Raw genomic sequence first — 23,462 nt, 5'->3', positions numbered from 1 at the left:
CACAATGCAGCACAAGACAATGAGCAGTGATACTGAGCACTGATGATGATACTAGAACTGACACTGGGCAGCAAGATGCAGCACTGGACTATTGTACTGTAGTATACTGGTCACCACAATGCAGCACAAGACAATGAGCAGTGATACTGAGCACTGATGAGGATACTAGAACTGACACTGGGCAGCGAGATGCAGCACTGGACTATTGTACTGTAGTATACTGGTCACCACAATGCAGCACAAGACAATGAGTAGTGATACTGAGCACTGATGATGAGGATACTAGAACTGACACTGGGCAGTGAGAACAGCACTGGACTATTGTACTGTAGTATACTGGTCACCACAATGCAGCACAAGACAATGAGCAATGATACTGAGCACTGATGAGGATACTAGAACTGACACTGGGCAGCAAGATGCAGCACTGGACTATTGTACTGTAGTATACTGGTCACCACAATGCAGCACAAGACAATGAGCAGTGATACTGAGCACTGATGAGGATACTAGAACTGACACTGGGCAGCAAGATGCAGCACTGGACTATTGTACTGTAGTATACTGGTCACCACAATGCAGCACAAGACAATGAGCAGTGATCCTGAGCACTGATGAGGATACTAGAACTGACACTGAGCAGCGAGATGCAGCACTGGACTATTGTAGTATACTGGTCACCACAATGCAGCACTGATACTGAGCACTGATATTGAGCTGATATTGAGCTTTCCACTCAGAGAACGTAGCCACGTCCTCTCGCTCTCTCTACAATGCACGAGTGAAAATGGCGGCGAAGCGCGGCTCTTTATATGGAATCCGAATCTCGCAAGAATCCGACAGCGGGATGATGACTTTTGCCTCGTTCGGGTTTTCCGAGTCAGGCGGGAAGAACCGAGGCTGCCTCGGACCCGTGTAAACCACGTGGAGTTCGGGGGGGGGTTCAGTTCTCGGAGAACCAAACCCGCTCATCTCTAGTGCCAAATATTCCAGCAATTTACATAATGGGCTGGCCTTCTAAAGAGCACACAGGTAAAGGAAATAGGCCTTTTCCGTCTGTTTTCACTTCCACTGTCTCTCACTCCATCCGTCTCCTACTGTCTCGCTTCATCTGTTTTCCACTGTCTCTCTCTCGCACCACCTGTCTCCCACTGTTTCACTTCCTCTGTCTTCTACTCTCATTCTCCCTCCGTCTCCCACTCTCTTTCTTGCTCCCTCCATCTCTCACTGTCTCGCCCCATTTGTCTCCCCCTGTCTCTCTTGCTCCGTCTCCCACTGTCTCTCGCTCCTGCCATCTCCAACTGTCTCTCACTCACTCCTTCTGTCTCCCACTGTTTGTGTACATCAAATAATCCCGTTTCTCATCAAAGTATTAATGTGTTGCAGACACTATTTTATCCATGAACAAGTTCACCAGCAACTCAGAGTTACTTAAATTCATCAGAGATGTCTGATAGTATTTACAGGTAATTTAATTTCAAATGTACCAAGCAGCACAATTCTAGATTAGTCATAATTTCTGCACATGTACAGATCTATATCTCTGGCTTTAAGTCCACCAAGAATGAATTGCCAACAACAACCACATCTTAGGCAGTAATATCAGCTGCTACTTAGAAGATTCTTCTCATACCTTCTACTTGAGAAATATAAAACTGCAAGTGCTGTCCATGGTGCCTACGTGGGACTATTTAGTAAATACAAAAATTAATTTTCTTTAGTACTTCAGTAGTAGAAAATAAATTTTTCACTTCTCCATATTTATAGAAGAGAAAACTGTAGTAAACTTGATGATTTCTCTTCTCTTGGTGATTCAGCTCCTATAGGTTTCAATGGGGAGTGATCATTTATGCTATTCATATAGATAGAAGATACATTTTCTCCATTTTATATGGTGTGAAGTTAACCAGGAGAAAGCAGAAAAGCACACAATCAATTGTGCAGGTAGCTATAATAATAAAAGAATAAAAAAGTATTTTAAGTGTATCATCTACATAAATTATATATACAGTTATTTATATATATATATATATATATACACTGCTCAAAATAATAAAGGGAACACTAAAATAACACATCCTAGATCTGAATGAATGAAATATTCTTATTAAATGCTTTGTTCTTTACATAGTTGAATGTGCTGACAACAAAATCACACAAAAATTATCAATGGAAATCAAATTTATTAACCCATGGAGGTCTGGATTTGGAGCCTGGAAAAACACACTACAGGCTGATTCAACTTTGATGTAATGTCCTTAAAACAAGTCAAAATGAGGCTCAGTAGTGTGTGTGGCCTCCACGTGCCTGTATGACCTCCCTACAACGCCTGGGCATGCTCCTGATGAGGTAGTGGATGGTCTCCTGAGGGATCTCCTCCCAGACCTGGACTAAAGCATCCGCCAACTCCTGGACAGTCTGTGGTGCAACGTGGCGTTGGTGGATGGAGCGTGACATGATGTCCCAGAAGTGCTAAATTGGATTCAGGTCTGGGGAACGGGCGGGCCAGTCCATAGCATCAATGCCTTCGTCTTGCAGGAACTGCTGACACACTCCAGCCACATGAGGTCTAGCATTGTCTTGCATTAGGAGGAACCCAGGGCCAACCGCACCAGCATATGGTCTCACAAGGGGTCTGAGGATCTCATCTCGGTACCTAATGGCAGTCAGGCTACCTCTGGCGAGCACATGGAGGGCTGTGCGGCCCCCCATAGAAATGCCACCCCACACCATTACTGACCCACTGCCAAACCGGTCATGCTGGAGGATGTTGCAGGCAGCAGAACGTTCTCCTTGGCGTCTCCAGACTCTGTCACGTCTGTCACATGTGCTCAGTGAGAACCTGCTTTCATCTGTGAAGAGCACAGGGCGCCAGTGGCGAATTTGCCAATCTTGGTGTTCTCTGGCAAATGCTGTAAGCACAACCCCCACCTGTGGACGTCGGTCCCTCATACCACCCTCATGGAGTCTGTTTCTGATCGTTTGAGTAGACACTAGACACATGCACATTTGTGGCTTGCTGGAGGTCATTTGCAGGGCCTTGGCAGTGCTTATATATATATATATATATATACACACACACAAATACAGGGGAGTAGTCAGTATTTTGTTGGCCCCATAGCAACATTTTGAGGGGGCCCATATGCCGATAATTCTAGAGAGACACCACTCCACAGCAGTTGTTCCATTTCAGAAGTGCGTTACTTTGCCGCGCATAGTTCTGATCCCCTAATCATAAATGTTGGGATAATAATAGTGTCCTAGTTTATTTTATGAACCATAATAGCACCTCGCCAGCCTGACGCCTATCTGCTCTTTATCCATTTGCAGAGAGGCTAGTACCGGGCCAGGCTCTGGGGATAGTATGGAGCTGGGGCACACTCCGTAAACAAGCCTCTTTTGTTTACATTATGTATTTGTGATAATATTTGTACCAATAGCAATTGCAGCTGTTTGACCTTTTCCCGTGAGGCTTTTCATGTAAAATGTATACAATGAGAATAAGCAAGTGACTTTTTCTACCATCATTCTCTGCTACTTCACATGTGCAGTGGATCATTTGGAGGTCATCTTGGATTGCTAATTTAAGTAATTAGTAGGGGTATATATACTGCATCAAGTGGCACATACATCCTATCCTCATGATGAAGTCCAGCCAATTACGAAACATGTTGTGGTGGTTCTGTGATGACCTACTGTATCTACACCCTATGCTGCCTGAACTGGCGTATTTATAATGGGTGCAGTATGTGCATGCACACGGGCACCTGGGTCCATGGGGGCCCCCACTGCACCCATATTTTGAATACTCACCCTCCGGAGTCCCACGCCGATGGCAGTAGCAGTGTTAAATCACTGTGAAAATGGCGCAGCGGGCATTTTCACAGCATTCTGCGCATGTGCATTAGAGAAATCACTGGGAAAATGGGCACCACCCCACTTTCCCGAATATTTGTGTATGTACAGTAGAGTCTGAGCACTCCAGTGCTCAGACTCTACAGTGCTGCCAGCAGAGAGGAGGCTAAAAAACAGGCCTCCTCCCCTCTTAAAGCGCCCCTGGCTGCCTGGAATATGCATTTGTGCAACAGCAGATAAGCCCTACTTCCCGATCTTACATGTATGTTTGGATATTATTTCTTAAATGTTATTTTTTTATACACTATTTCATGGTTGCTTTCTCCATATCTTTTACAAATTGGATTTGAGATGCATTGCGATTGCGTCCTTGGTATGAACACATACACTTTATTTTTTTTACCTGGGCAGGTGGCATAACTAGAGCTTTGTGTGCTCCATAGCAAAATGGCCCCCTTCTCCCCTCCCCCTCATAATTGGCACCAAAACAAAAGTAAAAAAAAACCTCATTGGCCACCACATGAAAAAAACATACCTAGCACTGCAGGCTCAGTCCCTCAGCACTGTGGTGCAGTACAAGCCATTACCTGCTGGGTACACACTGAGCGATATGCCGTTCTGGATCATACTGTTAGGGTCTCCTGCTCTGTGCTGCCACGTCGTCATGGCAACCGGGAGACAAGTGCTAGCGGAGTAACCTGAGCGTAGCTGATACTCCGGTTCGGGTCTTTTGCTGTGCAGTGGTTACAGGCTCTGTGCACGGCAGGGGATCCGGTGCTGGTTTTTGTGCTCACAGTCTGTGAGGTCTGAGTGGGGCGTGGACAGCACCTGCTATATAAACCCTCTTCTCAGGTTAGGCAGATGCTGCTGAATCTTTGTTGGTTAGTCAGTTCCTGAAAGCTAGCTAGTACTGTGTAATTTTGTATTTGTTTGTTGCTTACTGCAAATAGGCCTTGGCATTTGGTATTACACTCTGCCAATCCAGACCTAGCAGTAAGACTGGAGTCAGTCGTTTAACCTGCTGGGGTTCTTTTGCTACTCTGTGAACCTAGCAAGTTTGCGGCTGTATTCTCAGACTTGCCTGCCAAAATCCTTTCTCACTGTGCAAGGTGTCAGTTTAGTGGCAGTAAGCTGAACCAGTGCACTGCAAGTGAGGACTAGGATTGTGGAGACTCTCCTTGTGTCTATTATTCCATCTCTGACCAAGGAGTTTACTGCCACACCCGTTGGTAACCCTTTAGGGTTTTGCTGTTGCCCTTAGCAACAGCATTTCGGGTTCTCTACGTATTAAATCACTACATCTTGCTTCTTTCCATCTGAGCATTCCTAATACTAGGGAGACACCCAGTTTCTTAGCCTTTGAGCTTCTCTGTTCACTTTGTGTTTATTTTGTTACCCTATCACCTTCTGTGTATGTAATGTCATATTCCCCAGTCTGTCTGTGAGTTCATTTGTTTTGCATCCCTCACCGTTCAGACACCAGTACATTCCTGCTGGCACTGGTGTGCATAACATATTCAGCAGCCTAATACTCCTGTTGAAATTTTGTGGGAATATGGAGCATACCCCTCAAAATACTTTGCAACAGGTGGTCGATCAGGTGCAGGTCCTGACTCGACAATTTAATGATTTGTCCATTAAAATGCACACCTCGCAGGCCGCTGGCAGAGCTCCCGCAGCAGCAGTACCTTCAGGGGTTAAGGAGCCAAAAGTAAATCTACCGGATCGTTTTTCTGGAGATCGCTCGCAGTTCTTTTGTTTCAAGGAGAGCTGCAAGCTATATTTCCAGCTTAGGCCTCAGTCTTCTGGGTCGGAGATTCAGCGGGTGGGCATAGTGATTTCCTTGCTACAAGGAGACCCACAGGTCTGGGCATATGGGTTGCAGCCTGACTGTCCGTCGCTTAAAAGTGTTGATGCTTTTCTTACGGCACTGGGCATGTTGTATGATGACCCTGACAAGACGGCCTCAGCCGAGGCTCAGATTTCGATCCTTAAGCAAGGGCGAAGGCCAGTTGAGGTTTATTGTACGGAGTTTCGGAGGTTGGCCCATGATACCCAGTGGAATGACCCAGCCCTGAGACACCAGTACCGAAGAGGTCTTTCTAACCAGTTAAAAGACCAACTGGTACAATATCCCTTGCCTGATAGCTTGGATCAGCTCATGCAGTTATCCATTCGGGTGGATAGACGGCTGAGAGAGCGCAGGCTTGAAAGGGAGACCGAGGTTTCCTTCTTTCCCAAGGGAACCTCAGACTCTAAGGAATTTTCTGAGGAGCCTATGCAGATTGGGGCTACCCGCCTCTCCTCTCGTGAGAAGACGCGGAGGAGACAGCAGGGGTTATGTTTGTACTGTGGGAATAAAGGTCATGTGGTAGTATCATGCCCAGAAAAGCCGGAAAACTTCAGGGCCTGAGGGTGATGGGAAATATCCTGTCAGGCCAGAAGTCAGAATTTCCCAAGAAGACTTTTATCATTCCGGTGACCTTGAAGATCCTCGGTCAAACTGTCAAGACTGAGGTCTTTGTGGACAGTGGGGCCGACGGAGTTTTTATGGACCGCCAATTCGCCCTGAAACACTCTGTTCCCTTAGTACCCTTGGCATCGGAAATTGAGATTTGTGGGTTAAACGGGGAACCATTATCCCAGGGTAAAATTACCTCTTGCACTAGCCAGATTTCTTTGTTTATTGGAGCCACAAACTCTGAAAAATTGTCCTTTTATGTGACTGTCTGTACTTTTGCCCCATTGGTGTTGGGGTTACCCTGGTTAAGGGCCCACAATCCTCAGTTTGACTGGGTCTCTGGGGAGATTCTTAGTTGGGGTACTGATTGTTTCAGGGGTTGCTTGAGCCTTCCAGTCAGGCTTTAGCAGCTAAGTTTGCCAGGATTGCCAGGATGTTATGCAGATTTTGTGGACGTGTTCTCCAAAAGAGTTGCAGAGGTACTACCTCCCCATCGCCCCTATGACTGTGCCATTGATTTGTTGCCGAATGCTAAGCTTCCCAAGAGCAGGTTGTACTCCCTGTCACGTTCTGAGACTCAGGCTATGGCAGAGTACATTCAGGAGAACTTGGCTAAGGGATTTATCAGACCTTCACAGTCTCCAGTTGGGTCGGGGTTCTTCTTCGTGGGTAAAAAGGACGGTTCGTTGCGACCCTGCATCGACTTCAGGGAATTGAACCGTATCACGATTAAAAACTCATACCCACTGCCTCTCATTTCGGTCTTGTTTGACCAGCTTCGTACTGCCACCATTTTTTCTAAGATTGACCTACGCGGTGCGTACAATCTAATCCGAATAAGAGAGGGGGATGAATGGAAGACTGCCTTTAATACCCACTCAGGGCATTATGAATATTTGGTGATGCCTTTTGGGCTCTGTAATGCCCCGGCAGTCTTCCAGAACTTCATGAACGATGTGCTCAGGGAATATTTGGATAGATTCTTAGTTGTATACTTAGATGACATCCTAATCTTCTCCCATTCCCTGGAGGAATATCGGAAGCATGTACGCTTAGTCCTCCAGAAACTCAGAGACCACCGGCTTGGGGCGAAGCTGGAGAAGTGCGAATTTGAAGTTCAGCAAATCGCATTTCTAGGATATATTATCTCCCCAGAAGGTTTCCAAATGGAGGGTTCCAAGGTACAGGCAGTCCTGGATTGGGTGCAGCCCACTAGTTTGAAGGCGCTTCAGCGTTTTCTGGGCTTTGCGAATTTTTATAGATGATTTATCGCTGGATTTTCGTCTATAGTGGCGCCCTTGGTGGCACTCACTAAGAAAGGGGCGGATGTTGCTCACTGGTCTTGTGAGGCCAAAGCGGCTTTTGCCCGTCTCAAAAGGGCATTTGTCTCGGCCAAGGTGCTGCGACACTCAGATCCAGAGCGTCCTTTTGTGGTGGAGGTGGATGCCTCTGAGATGGGTATTGGGGCAGTGCTCTCTCAGATGGAGGTGTCTGATAATCGCCTTCATCCCTGTGCTTACTTTTCCCGTAAATTTTTGCCTGCCGAGATGAATTATGACGTGGGTAACCGGGAATTGTTGGCTATTAAGGATGCACTCGAGGAGTGGAGACACTGGCTTGAGGGGGCTAAGTGTGTGGTCTCAATTCTCACCGACCATAAGAATTTGGCATATTTAGAGTCAGCGAAGCGCCTCAATGCCAGACAGGCACGATGGGCTTTGTTTTTTGCTCGCTTTAATTTTTTGATAACATATCGCCCTGGGTCAAAAAACATCAAGGCTGATGCGCTCTCGCAGAGTTTTGCTCCAATCCAGGAGACCACCGAGGAGCCATTGCCCATTGTGTCCCCATCATGTATTAAAGTGGGCATTACCCAGGACCTCTTGTCATTAGTCCTTAGAGCACAGGAGCAGGCTCCTCCAGACCTTCCGGTAGGTCTTTTGTTTGTGCCTCCTAGGTAAAGACAGCGAGTGTTCCTGGAATTCCATGCCAAGAAGTCGGCAGGTCACCCGGGTATTGCCAGAACTCGGGAGTTGCTATCTAGGGCAGTGTGGTGGCCCTCGGTGGCTAGGGATGTGGATCAGTGGGTTCGGGCATGTGACATCTGTGCCCGAAATAAGACTCCTAGAGGGGTTCCTGTTGGCCCATTACATCCACTCTCTATTCCATCTAAGCCATGGACGCACATTTCAATGGATTTTGTGGTGGACTTGCCCAAATCCTCGGGGATGACAGCCATCTGGGTTGTCGTTGACAGGTTTTCGAAGATGGCGCACTTCGTTCCATTGGTTGGGCTGCCATCGGCCAGACGCCTGTCTGAATTATTTATGCTGCATGTTGTGCGCCTCCACGGGTTGCCACTTGATGTGGTCTCTGACCGCGGATCCCAGTTTGTGGCCAAATTCTGGAGGGCATTTTGTTCCGATCTCCAGATTTCTGTCAGCTTGTCGTCAGGCTACCATCCGCAGTCTAATGGGCAGACTGAAAGGGTGAACCAGTCCTTGGAGCAGTTCCTCAGGTGTTATGTCTCCGAGTGTCAGACTGACTGGGTTGCTCATCTGTCCATGGCGGAGTTTGCCTATAACAACGCGGCTCACTCTGCTACAGGGATCTCTCCCTTCCTTTGTGTGTATGGGCATCATCCTAAGGCCAATTCTTTTGACCCCCTGGACTCCACGCCTGGTGGTTCCTCTGTGGTTTCGGTCCTTAGAGGTATTTGGAGGAAAGTGAAGAAAGCCCTTGTGTCTGTGTCATTAGTGACCAAAAGGGTTTTTGATAAGCGGAAAAGACCCTGCAGCTTCAAATTAGGAGACTTCGTCTGGTTGTCTACCAAGAATTTGAAGTTGAGACAGCCATCTCATAAGTTAGGCCCCCGGTTCATCGGTCCTTATAAGATCACTAGGGTTATCAATCCGGTGGCATTTCAGTTAGATCTACCCCGTTCTTTGGGTATCAATAAAACATTTCATTGTTCCCTTTTAAAACGGGCGATTAGTAATCCTTCTTCCAGTGGAAGACCTTCCCCTCTTCTGATACGTGGCCAGAGGGCGTTTGTTGTTGAAAGGATTCTTGACTCCAAGATGGTTCGGGGTCGGCTGTCATTTTTGGTGCACTGGAAGGGGTATGGCCCGGAGGAGCGGTCGTGGGTGCGCAGTTGTGATCTTCATGCCCCCAGACTGTTACGCTCTTTCTTCTCGCAGTTCCCCGATAAACCCGGCGGTAGGGGTTCTTTGACCCCTCGTCAGAGGGGGGGTACTGTTAGGGTCTCCTGCTCTGTGCTGCCACGTCGTCATGGCAACCGGGAGACAAGTGCTAGCGGAGTAACCTGAGCGTAGCTGATACTCCGGTTCAGGTCTTTTGCTGTGCAGTGGTTACAGGCTCTGTGCACGGCAGGGGATCTGGTGCTGGTTTTTGTGCTCACAGTCTGTGAGGTCTGAGTGGGGCGTGGACAGCACCTGCTATATAAACCCTCTTCTCAGGTTAGGCAGATGCTGCTGAATCTTTGTTGGTTAGTCAGTTCCTGAAAGCTAGCTAGTACTGTGTAACTTTGTATTTGTTTGTTGCTTACTGCAAATAGGCCTTGGGATTTGGTATTACACTCTGCCAATCCAGACCTAGCAGTAAGACTGGAGTCAGTCGTTTAACCTGCTGGGGTTCTTTTGCTACTCTGTGAACCTAGCAAGTTTGCGGCTGTATTCTCAGACTTGCCTGCCAAAATCCTTTCTCACTGTGCAAGGTGTTCAGGTGTCAGTTTAGTGGCAGTAAGCTGAACCAGTGCACTGCAAGTGAGGACTAGGATTGTGGAGACTCTCCTTGTGTCTATTATTCCATCTCTGACCAAGGAGTTTACTGCCACACCCGTTGGTAACCCTTTAGGGTTTTGCTGTTGCCCTTAGCAACAGCATTTCGGGTTCTCTACGTATTAAATCACTACATCTTGCTTCTTTCCATCTGAGCATTCCTAATACTAGGGAGACACCCAGTTTCTTAGCCTTTGAGCTTCTCTGTTCACTGTGTGTTTATTTTGTTACCCTATCACCTTCTGTGTATGTAATGTCATATTCCCCAGTCTGTCTGTGAGTTCATTTGTTTTGCATCCCTCACCGTTCAGACACCAGTACATTCCTGCTGGCACTGGTGTGCATAACACATACGCATATCGCTCAGAATAGAGCATATCAGGCAGTGTGTATGTCTGATATGTGCGCTCCCACAGTCGCTAGCGATGGACACTAGACTTGATGCGCTGCATATCAAACTGAGCAATATTGCTAACGTCCTTGTTCATGGTAACGAAGCACAAAACACAGTTATCCCATCCTTCATTAACATAGCTGGAGTGTGTATAGGACCTGGGTTGACGGGTATTCATTCCAATGTCGGAATTAATGCCTGTCCTCCCAGTGTGCACCCAGCTTAACTGCTGCTCAGCCTCTCAGCACTGCACAGCCACAGATGGTGTCTAACTAAGGTAGGATTAGGCAGCGATAGTACTAGTGATGTGCACCGGACATTTTTCGGGTTTTGTGTTTTGATTTTGGATTCGGACGCGTTTTGGCAAAACCTCCCTGAAAATTTTTTTGTCGGATTCGGATGTGTTTTGGATTCGGGTGTTTTTTACAAAAAACCCTCAAAAACAGCTTAAATCATAGAACTTGGGGGTCATTTTGATCCCATAGTATTATTAACCTCAATAACCATCATTTCCAGTCTATTCTGAACACCTCATACCTCACAATATTATTTTTAGTCCTAAAATTTGCACCGAGGTCGTTGGATGACTAAGCTAAGCGACCCAAGTGGCTGACACAAACACCTGGCCCATCTAGGAGTGGCACTGCAGTGTCAGACAGGATGGTCGTTTTAAAAAATAGTCCCCAAACAGCACATGATGCAAAGAAAAAAGAGGTGCACTGTGGTCGCTGGACGGCTAAGCTAAGCGACACAAGTGGCCGACACAAACACCTGGCCCATCTAGGAGTGGCACTGCAATGTCAGGCAGGATGGCACTTCAAAAAAATAGTCCCCAAACAGCACATGATGCAAAGAAAAATGAAAGAAAAAAGAGGTGCAAGATGGAATTGTCCTTGGGCGCCACCTCTTCCCGTCCAGTGTTGGGAAGGTCAGGCATCGCAGCCGACACAATTGGACTCTCCTTGGGGATTTGTGATTTAGAAAAACGCACAGTTCTTTGCTGTGCTTTTGCCAGCTTAAGTCTTTTCATTTTTCTAGCGAGAGGATGAGTGCTTCCATCCTCATGTGAAGCTGAACCACTAGCCATGAACATAGGCCAGGGCCTCAGCCGTTCCTTGCCACTCCGTGTCGTAAATGGCATATTGGCAAGTTTACGCTTCTCCTCAGACACTTTTAATTTTGATTTTTGGGTCATTTTACTGAACTTTTGTTTTTTTGATTTTACATGCTCTCTACTATGACATTGGGCATCGGCCTTGGCAGACGACGTTGATGGCATTTCATCGTCTCGGCCATGACTAGTGGCAGCAGCTTCAGCACGAGGTGGAAGTGGATCTTGATCTTTCCCTATTTTAACCTCCACATTTTTGTTCTCCATTTTTTAATGTGTGGAATTATATGCCAGTATCAATAGCAATGGCCTACTACTATATATACTGCGCACAACTGAAATGCACCACAGGTATGGATGGATAGTATACTTGACGACACAGAGGTAGGTAGAGCAGTGGCCTACTGTACCGTACTGCTATATATTATATACTGGTGGACAGCAAACTGTGCAAAACTGAAATGCACCACAGGTATGGATGGATAGTATACTTGACGACACAGAGGTAGGTAGAGCAGTGGCCTACTGTACTGTACTGCTATATATTATATACTGGTGGTCAGCAAACTGTGCAAAACTGAAATGCACCACAGGTATGGATGGATAGTATACTTGACGACACAGGGGTAGGTAGAGCAGTGGCCTACTGTACCGTACTACTATATATTATATACTGGTGGTCAGCAAACTGTGCAAAACTGAAATGCACCACAGGTATGGATGGATAGTATACTTGACGACACAGAGGTAGGTAGAGCAGTGGCCTTCTGTACCGTACTCTTATATATTATATACTAGTGGTCAGCAAAATTATGCACTGTACTCCTACTATATACTACAATGCAGCACAGATATGGAGCATTTTTCAGGCAGAGAACGTATAATACTGGTGGTCACTGGTCAGCAAAACTCTGCACTGTACTCCTCCTATATAATACTGCTGGTCCCCAGTCCCCACAATAAAGCAGTGTGAGCACAGATATATGCAGCACACTGAGCACAGATATGGAGCGTTTTTCAGGCAGAGAACGTATAATACTGGTGGTCACTGGTCAGCAAAACTCTGCACTGTACTTCTCCTATATAATACTGCTGGTCCCCAGTCCCCACAATAAAGCAGTGTGAGCACAGATATATGCAGCACTCTGAGCACAGATATGGAGCGTTTTTCAGGCAGAGAACGTATAATACTGGTGGTCACTGGTCAGCAAATCTCTGCACTGTACTCCTCCTATATAATACTGCTGGTGCCCAGTCCCCACAATAAAGCAGTGTGATCACAGATATATGCAGCACACTGAGCACAGATATGGAGCGTTTTTCATGCAGACAACGTATACTGGTGGTCACTGGTCAGCAAAACTCTGCACTGTACTCCTCCTATATAATACTGCTGGTCCCCAGTCCCCACAATAAAGCAGTGTGAGCACAGATATATGCAACACACTGAGCACAGATATGGAGCGTATTTCAGGCAGACAACGTATAATACTGGTGGTCACTGGTCAGCAAAACTCTGCACTGTACTCCTCCTATAATACTGCTGGTCCCCAGAATAAAGATATTTGCACTGCAGCCCCCTGAAACAAAGTGAGAGGACGCCAGCCACGTCCTCTCACTATCATTTCCAATGCACGAGTGAAAAATGGCGGCGACGCGCAGCTCCTTATATAGAATCCGAATCTCGCGAGAATCCGACAGCGGGATGATGACGTTTGGGCGCGCTCGGGTTAACCGAGCCATACGGGAGAATCCGAGTATGCTTTGGACCCGTGTAAAAAGGGTGAAGTTCGGGGGGGTTCGGATTCCGAGGAACCGAACCCGCTCAACACTAGTTAGTACAGGGACCTACCTCCTTAAACACTTGCCTGGCATGGTCGCTTTAGATGCGACACCAGGCTGGGCTTTCCCTGACATGGTAGCATCTGATGTGACCAGTCATAAGTGCCCACTGTGCGGCTCCCGGTCACCCTGCACCTATGGCTCCGGCTCTGCTCCATTGTGTGCTGATAAGGCTGGCCACAGTTATTGGGTAGTCTCTGCACCCACCACCACGCCCAGCAAGAATGTGTGTCCAGACAGTCCAGCCTCACTCCCATCAGGTTAAGAACAGCAGCCAGTCATAGCTCTGCCCTCTCCCTCTGTCCCGATCACTGTGACCAGCAGTGATCGGGAACCCAGCTCCTTTCTGCTGGCTACCGGCATCAGTTCCTGACTAAGCAGCCATCATACAGGTAGGCGCGCGAGTGGCTGGAGTGGAATGTTGCTGCCTTCAGCACATAGAGAGAGATGGTCACAGCTCTGCTGACTGTACCCTCTCTGGCCACCAGCGCTATCCACTGCTGCCGGTCCCAGTGCTTTGATTGGGGCCGCCAAGGATACCATGCCCCCTGTCCTATTCCTATTTGAGGGACCAGCATCAGATCGGATCACTCTGATACTCAGAGCACCAACGGAGGCGTGCAGCAGTGCATGCGTGACTGACTGCAGGGAAAGCTGCGGGCCCTGGAAGCAGCTTGGGCCCCATAGCAGCTGCATCCCATGCACCCACGGTAGTTATGCCACTGTACCTGGGATATGGTTTCCTATTGAAGAACTTTTATAAGCACTGTGCACTTTATCATGTTTGGAGTGTGTTTTTCTGATACACAAGAGTGCTGTGTACGGTGTAGGATTTACCTATATGAATGTTGTCTAAGGTCACTATTTACTAATACATATTATACTATTATTATTATTATTATTATTATTATTATTATCATCATTATTTTGGATATCGTCAACCACTATGAGATAACTGGGATACTCTAGAAGAGACCTGCAGAAATATTTTATCTTCACACAAAGGCCGGCATGTAATGGGAGTCAAGTTTGAGCAGAGATTGTAAAAGGTCTGATTTTGCCACAAAAGCCGGATATTTTGTAAATTTTGGCCAATGTCACAGCGTCTGAGTTCATGAAAAGTCGGATGTTTTCTACTCTGAACATGAGCCCCCGGTAAAAAGTCAGATACAACTCAGCTGATGTAATGGAGTCAGAGTTTGAAAACCTCACACAAAACAGCTTTACAAAGTTGAACATCAATAGAGCTGTTTTTTGGGGGTGAGTTGTATTTGTCAATGTTGAAAATCAATTGCAAGTACACAACTGCAGCACATTTACAACAAATAATCTTTTTTTTTTTTAAGAAGAGTTTTATTGGTCGATTCACAGCAGGGCCGGATTAACAATGGGGCGGATGGAGCTGCAGCTCCAGGCCTCCCATTGAAAATAGGCCCACAGGAGACTCACTGACAGCGTTGACTGGAAAAAAACCTTTTTCCTGTCACACACTGCCAGCGGCTGCCCTCTCTCTCCTACCTTGCCTCCTTCAGCTCAGCACTCTGAGATCAGCCACAGAGAGCCGTGCAGGCAGTGTGGGGGCCACCTCTCCCCTCCAGTCTCTCCTTCTCCGGGGTCCTGACTGAGCCTGTCACAAGCTCCGCCCCCAGACCACACGAGGAGCTGCAGCTGCTGCAGGAAGCCTGGTACTTAAGGTATAAGTAGTGTGTGTGTGTGTGTGTGTGTGTGTGTGTGTGTGTGTGTGTGTGTGTATTCTGCAGTGGTGTGTGTACTGTATGTGTGTAGTGTGTACTCTACTGTGTGTGTATATATAAGTGTCATACCCTCCAACATCACCCGCCCCACTAGGTACAAAATGCTCTGTTTCTGGACTTTATTATTGCCATCACCTGTGAAGAAACAGCTTTCTCATCATTTAACTAGTTCAACACAGGTGATGGAAATCATAAATTAAGAGGGAAGTCCACGAACAGAGCATTTTGTACCTAGTGGGGCGGGTCATGTTGGAGGGTCTGAAGTGTGTGTGTGTGTGTGTGTGTGTGTGTGTGTGTGTGTGTGTGTGTGTGTGTGTGTGTATTCTGCAGTGGTGTGTGTACTGTATGTGTGTAGTGTGTACTCTACTGTGTGTGTATATATAAGTGTCATACCCTCCAACATCACCCGCCCCACTAGGTACAAAATGCTCTGTTTCTGGACTTTATTATTGCCATCACCTGTGAAGAAACAGCTTTCTCATCATTTAACTAGTTCAACACAGGTGATGGAAATCATAAATTAAGAGGGAAGTCCACGAACAGAGCATTTTGTACCTAGTGGGGCGGGTCATGTTGGAGGGTCTGAAGTGTGTGTGTGTGTGTGTGTGTGTGTGTGTGTGTGTGTGTGTATATAAGCAGCAGCAGTAGTGTGTGTGTACTGTATGTGTGTATATGTGTTGGTGTACTGTGTGTGTATATGCAGTAGTATGTGTGTAGTGAGTACTGTGTGTGTGTGTACTGTATGTGCATGTGGTGTGTACATACGGTATGTGTGTGTAGTGTGTACTGTGTGTGTGTATGTTGAGGTAGTGTACGTGTGTGTACTGTATGTGTGTGTGTATTTTATGTGCTATAGGCAGTGAGGGACACAATTTTGAAATATGAGTGGGTCCTGCAGGATGCGCTCTGACTCCCCAACCAATCAGCCGCATTCCCTATCCCAGCCAATCACCGCCGGCAGCGTCCCCCGTTTCCACATCCAGTCACTGTCAGCAGCGCCTCACATCTCCACATTTAATCGCCGCCTGAGACCCGGTCAGTCCCCCTGCAGCGGCGGCTCCACCTCCAGTGTGTCCCGAACACTGCTGGTCAGTGATCGGACAGCCCACAACCCCCCCCTTCCTGGCGACTGAGTATCTCTCTCAGAAGTGGTGTCTTCTCTCACACTGTGTCCCAATCACTGTGGGCAGCAGTGATCAGGACACGCAGTGCAGCACTGTCTGCACTGGAAACAGACGCTCAGCAAGTGATCCTCCCCGCGGCGGAAGTGAAAGCCGGCCGTTAAGACTCTGCGCCTGGAGGAGATCTCAGTGTAGGGGAGCCGATCTGTGTGGGTGGACTAAAGAGTTTGTGTGTCTGTGGGGAGGATAGCTTGCTGTGTGTGTGTGTGTGTGTGTGTGTGTGTGTGTGTGTGTGTGTGTGTGTGTGTGCGCGTGCGTGTGTATGCTGTGTGACTGTGTGTCTGTGTGGTGGGAGTAAAGAGCTGATTGGGGACTGGGGAGAGCAGCTGATTGGGGACTGGGGTGAGCTGTGCCTGTGTGTGGGAACCTGTATGAGGAAAGGTGACCTACGGTATAGGTGAGGGGAGGGGGCGGGATCTATGTGAGGGTGGTGCGCTGTTTGAGGGGAGCTGAGTAAGGGGGGGGGGGGGGGGTTGGGTCTGTGTGAGGACAGGACAGCATTCTGATGGGGTATTGTGTGAGGGTGGAGCACTGTATGTGTGTTTCAGGGGAGCTGACTGTAATGGGTGACAGCAGTGTGTGTGTGTGTGTGTGTGTGTGTGTGTGTGTGTGTGTGTGTGTGTGTGTGTGTGTGTGTGTGTTTATTAGGGGCAAAGGATGCCAAGATGGTGCTGGAGCCATCTAAGGGGGAGAGGAGCTAGGTGGCAAAAAATTAGGGGGATCGGTGAGTGAGCCCCATCCCATTTTGTCACCTAAGGAGGTCCGCTGACCAGTCAGGAGGGAGCGGGCAGACGGTAGATTTGGAGCAGCAGGAAGGGGGAGAAGCTTTGTGATGGGGGATTGTGTGAGGGTGGTGCGCTGTATGTGTGTTTCTGGGGAGCTAAGGGGGATAGCTGTGTGTGTGGAGGAGGGGTCTGTGTGAGGAAAGGATAGCTATAAAAGGGTAAATAGCTGTGTGGGAGGGGGGTGGTGGGGGGCACCAAACTCTAACTTGCCTCCGGGCAATGGGAATAAACTTACGACACTGCAGCCGGGGCTTTGCCCCCTTCTGGCTGTGGCTGAGGAGCTGTGTGCACTGTGCAGTAGCGCGCTCCGGGTCACTGTTTGTGTGGATGGGAGTGCTGCTGCTCTGTCTGATTCTGCAGGACACAGAGTGAGAGGACTCGGGGCAGGCAGCATGAATGCCAGGCTCAGGGAGAATTGGAAGAAGTCTCTACTGCTGCATTCGCACCATCTGGTGTCAGTGGAATAGCTGAGGGAGCTGGGGCCCTGGGGGTGCACTCACCAGGTAAGACATTGTAGCAGGCAGTGGTTCCATAATTATCCTGCAGTGTTCTAATTAATATTTCGAAACATTTTGCACATTATGCGCATCACCCAGCGTCTGCCCCAACTCGCTCTGTCCCGCCTTCCCCCCTACCCCTGCTCTATCATGGTTCCATCCCCACCGTTCTGTCTCGTCCCCCTATCTCTGGTCCCTTACCCCATTCTACCTTACCCCATTACCTCCCCTTTTAGGTCTGTTTCATATCTATCACAATTGGAGCAGCTGGAGCGTACGCCCAAGCTTCACCTGTGCACGCATAAAGGAGACGTGACACTGTCACCCACTGCCTCTCTGTCTCCCACTATCTCTCCCTGTCACCCTCTCTATCCCCATCACCCTTTCCTGTCACCCACTGCCTCTCCGTCTCCTCCTATATCTACTTGTCACCTCACTTCTCTGTCACCAACGGCCTCTCCCATTATCCTCTATGTCACCCACACCCTGGCATCACCCAATGCCTCTCACTATCACAATCTCCTGTCACCCTCTGCCTCCCCCTGTCACCCACTGCCTCACCCTCTGCTTCTCCCCTGCATCACTATCTCCCCATCACCCACTCTCCCGTCACTCTCTGTCTCCACAAGGCATCACACTCTACCTCTGGTTTTCTATTGCCAGTTACTGCTGCAATAAAAAAAACTACCTTTCACCATGATTTAGTGGTATAATTACAAAGCAGTGTACTTTCAACCCCCCCAAATTTACCCCCTCGCTACCCCAGCATTACCTCTGACACTGTCTGCCCCTTAACCCACTCCTTGCCCCCAATACTGCACCAGCTGAAATCTACCACTATCCCCAGTACTGCCCCCATTACCTACCTACACTTACACCCTACCTATCCCCAGCATTGCCCCAGTACTTCCCCAGCTGCTGTCTTTCCTTACCCTCTACTGCATGCCCTTATCTCCCTCTACCCCAAATTCTACCCACTCACAGCACTTCTCAAAGTGTTGCCTGCTCTTACCTCCTCACTACCCCCAGCACTGCCTGCCCTTAACCCCCTCCCGCCCTAAGTGTTCCCTGCCTCAACCCCCAGCTCTACCCCAACTGCTGCCTTCCCCCAGCACTGCCTATAATGCATAAATTGTGATGGGACCCAGAAACCGTGAAGTAGGACCCCAATTTCTTAAATTGAGGAGTCCCTGAGACCCACAACTTTTTTTGCTCAGCGCGATCACTGCACCGCATGCACCCCATATCACTAGCCATATCCCTTGTTGCCGCACACAATTAGGCCCTTTGTAAATTTCAGCTCCAGGCCCATGTTGCCCTTAATCTGGCACTGCACATATGAGACACATTAATGTCCTTATAAAAATAATGCACCTTACACATTATGACAACCTTTATTAATGCTCTTTTACACATAATGTCCCTTACACATATGCCGCACATTATTAATGCCCTTATACACATAATGACACACATAGTGCCCCCTACACATTTGCTGCACATTATTAGTGCCCCTATACACATAATGACACACATACAGTAGTACCCTGTTACACATATGCCGCACATTATTAATGCTCTTATACACATAATGACACACATAGTGGCCCTTTACACATATGTTGCACATTATTAATGCATTTTTACATGACACACATAATGCTCCTTACACATATTCTGAACACTACTGCACAACCAACCCACTCACATGCACACAGCACTCACACTTCCACTAACACTGTGACCTCTGCCTCTGCTTGGATACAGATGTGTCCTCACAAATCTTACATCAATGCTAACGTCGGGCACCTTTTTTAATGAAAATGCATCTTATTTGCATTGCTATGTGGCTAGGATGCACAAGCAGCTTCTGCTGATTAAACTGATATGCAGCATGCCTATATACTGTGTGAGACTGTGGCTGTATCTGCATATGAAATGCTACATACAGAATATAGGCATGCCGCATATCATTTTAATAAGCAGAAGCTGATGATGCCCCTAGGCATATCAAATGCCCTAGGCAATTGCCTAGTTTGCCTATGCCTATGGCCGGCTCTGTATATATGTGGAGCGCTACTGAAGGTGTGAGCAATAACCTGTATGTCCATTAATCCCTGAATGTGTTTGGTGATACATTCCTGCTCATATTTACTATAGCTGCTCCTGGTGCGCAGGGATCATCTCTTACCCTATTTTTGTTAGCTTTATACAGCGCCACCCATATAGATAGCTTCTACTAATTAGGGGAAATATTTTACAGCTGGTACACATTTGTGGTTAGTATAGCATGCGTTCCAATGGCGCTATGCATTATGGGTACCTACTATAATTAGGTTGTAAATAGATATTGTATATAGAATTAGAAGGTAATCCATCTATAAAATACACTTTTATTTTAAGAAATTATTAATCCATCATTAAAAACTTATCCAGCCTAATATTCCACTAATTAGTCCCATATTTGTGAAACACATGAGGAGGAAGTGATGTAAGACTGGGCTAGTATAAATTAACAGCCAGGCGTCATCCCTAACACATTGCTGCTTTACAGAGGGAGAGACACAGACACTGCTATTACAAGTGAGTAAACTGGCTTTTTGTGATCACTATTTGTTAACCATTGGGGTAATTCCAAGTTGATCGCAGCAGGACATTTTTTAGCAGTTGGGCAAAACCATGTGCACTGCAGGGGAGGCAGATATAACATGTGCAGAGAGAGTTAGATTTGGGTGTGGTGTGTTCAATCTGCAATCTAAATTGCAGTGTAAAAATAAAGCAGCCAGTATTTACCCTGCACAGAAACAAAATAACCCACCCAAATCTAACTCTCTTTGCACATGTTATATCTGCCTCCCCTGCAGTGCACATGGTTTTGCCCAACTGCTAAAAAATTTCCTGCTGCGATCAACTTGGAATTACCCCCCATATGCGATGTATGCACTATGCAGGTACAGATGGAGCCTCCATTGTCTTTTCTCCGTGTGTGACTAGGCGCGCAGTGAGAGCGCCCAGACAGAGACGCTCTGAATGGGAAGCGGCTTTGTGCACTCCCGGGGTGACTAGGCGGACGGATCACCTAGTCACGCCGGGAGTGCACGCCTGCGACTAGGCCGGGGAAGGTAACACTGGCTCCATCTGTAGTTTATCTGTTAGAGTATGTACTGTGACTTGAGTCTTTGTACTTCTTCTACAGCTTATGTATGTATAAGAATTTCAATAATATGATAATAAATCACAAATGTAATGCCTTCCCCTCATATATCATGTATAATAATTATACAATATAAGCTAATAATATCCTAGTGGTTTATATCAAAATTGGGAATTACAAATATGATTTTGATTTATATTCATGATAGCCACACATAAGAAATTTATTTTTAGTATATATACATATTGTAATACCAGTTTAGTAACTTAATGGTTCTAATATTATTTAAACTAGGTTCCTATCTGTTGGTACTCATGTAAGAAAAACACATGATATTCTTTTAATTACACACCCATTTGAAGATTGGTCTGTATTAATAAAAGGGTCTTTATATAATGAGAGAAATTCATCAAGAATTTTATATTGATGATACTACTTCCATATTAGGTGTCATAAAGTCACTCTAAAGAACTCATACTACTAATTAGAGGACTAACAACCTATCTACGGTGATTCGGTTCACAGTTTTACTGAATTTACTGGTACGTATAAATAGGTAGCCATAACATGATTAATACCAATATTAATTTCAAACCATGTACTAATAGCTATCACTTTAGTAATCACTTTAAATATACAGTATGTATTATATAACTTAAATTATATATACATTTGACATTATTTGCTTGCATCCTCCTATGAATATCATATATACCCTGAGATATGAATTTTTATGAAATTATGTATTTTAACTGTTTTTTATATATATATATATATATATATATATATATATATATATGTGTGTATGTATTTTTATTCTTTAAGATATATACCCTTGAAGAAGTCAGTTAAACGCGTTGGGTCATCTACACAACAGCCTGCAACATTTGAGGGGCAATCCACCTATGAGCTCACACCCATTAGTGTGAGGTGGAAGTCATATTACATCGTATCCCCCGAACTAGCAGGTTATATGTTATTGTTGCGTATGATAAAATATTGTACTTTATGTATTGCATCATGCCTTATATGAAGGTCACTTTGTCTGCTAAACATGAATAAATCATTTTAAGCAAATTTACTTATGGTATTTTAAAATAATATATCTTCAGGGTATTTTATAGAATATATCCATAGCGCACTGAGGTATTTTTGTTGCTTATATCTATTTTTAGTCCCCACTAGCAGGGGATTACCATTAGTGTGCTGCTACAGAGTTCCCAGCGCAAACTATAGGATACTGTAGATACTGTATTAAGCCCAGGTCCCGAAAGGGGTGTATTTTTTTAGATGAGCATTTAATAAAGTATTTTTCAATAAAGTATTTTAATTTGGATAATGAAGGGTATGTGTAACTGTCAATAATTTCTACTTTCCTCTGATTCTCGTTAATCACGCTCAGAATCTGCCACCACCTAATTGCACTAAGCTGCACTTAACTTTGTCCTTCACTAACCTTATGTGAATAGCGTTCCGGTAATATCGCCTACTGCTGGTGAGCTGTCAGATCGGACAGGCAAACACACTAACAGACTAGTGCATATAGTGTTCACTCTAGGCTGATTTAGCAGGGCGCCGCGCCCTGCCCCTTTTGCGGCGCCCTGCTAGAACAGCCGCCCGCTTCCTGCCCTCCCGGCGTGTATAGATGCCGTGCGCATGCGCGCGGCATCCATTCACGCATTGGGAGAGGGCTGGGGGAAGCCCAGCACCGACGGAGGTGCTGGGCACGCCCCCAACAGTGACGTCGCCGGCCACAGACGCTCTATAGTAGCGTCTGTGGGCCGCACCGCCCCCTAAAATGACGTAGGCGTGGCCAGGCTCCCTAATTTGCGTGGCCGTGCCCCCGTTTCGGACGCGCGCGCGGCGCACATGTGCCCCCGGAGTCCGGCGCCCTGCCCCTTTTCACTCCTAGAGTGAACACTATGCATATTCTATATTCTTTTTTGTGATTGGGGCCCAGCAAGGGGTGGATTTTTCCACTTGAAACCTCTTTCTAGTATAGTAAGTTGGATAATGAAAGGTACAGTATATATAAGTTTAGGCCAGATCCATCAAGGCCAGTGACATGCGGTGAGGTGAAGCAGAACATCTCCTGTCATGAAAAATAGAAATATTAGAAACATCTTTTTTGTATTATTCTAATAATTTTTATAGTCGAAACTCATGAGTAAACAGTCTACGGCATGTGAGGCCGTGCATTTCTGCAAATCTCTGATCAAAACTCACCAAATTTCCAGCAGTACATACTACTGCACCTGTGTTATAGAGATGTGCACCGGAAATTTTTCGGGTTTTGGTTTTGGATTCGGTTCCGCGGCCGTGTTTTGGATTCGGACGCGTTTTGCCAAAACCTCCCTGAAAATTTTTTGTCGGATTCGGGTGTGTTTTGGATTCGGGTGTTTTTTTACAAAAAACCCTCAAAAACAGCTTAAATCATAGAATTTGTGGGTCATTTTGATCCCATAGTATTATTAACCTCAATAACCATAATTTACACTCATTTTCAGTCTATTCTGAACACCTCACACCTCACAATATTATTTTTAGTCCTAAAATTTGCACAAGGTCGCTGGATGGCTAAGCTAAGCGACACAAGTGGCCGACACAAACACCTGGCCCATCTAGGAG

General features: G+C 46.5%; 1 long non-coding RNA gene across 1 annotated transcript; it reads left to right on the top strand.

Moving 5' to 3' along the window:
• Positions 1–20,126: 20,126 nt before the first annotated feature.
• Positions 20,127–22,124, top strand: LOC135070901 (uncharacterized). The gene is made up of 3 exons (XR_010257101.1): positions 20,127–20,263; positions 21,282–21,376; positions 21,660–22,124. It is a non-coding gene; the product is annotated as an uncharacterized LOC135070901 (long non-coding RNA).
• The last annotated feature ends 1,338 nt before the right edge of the window (positions 22,125–23,462 follow it).

The sequence above is a fragment of the Pseudophryne corroboree genome, chromosome 1 (genome assembly GCF_028390025.1).
Source record: "Pseudophryne corroboree isolate aPseCor3 chromosome 1, aPseCor3.hap2, whole genome shotgun sequence".
Taxonomy (NCBI): Eukaryota; Metazoa; Chordata; class Amphibia; order Anura; family Myobatrachidae; genus Pseudophryne; species Pseudophryne corroboree.
The sequence above is the reverse complement of the archived record's forward strand: the minus strand, read 5'-3'. Positions and strand labels throughout refer to the sequence as shown.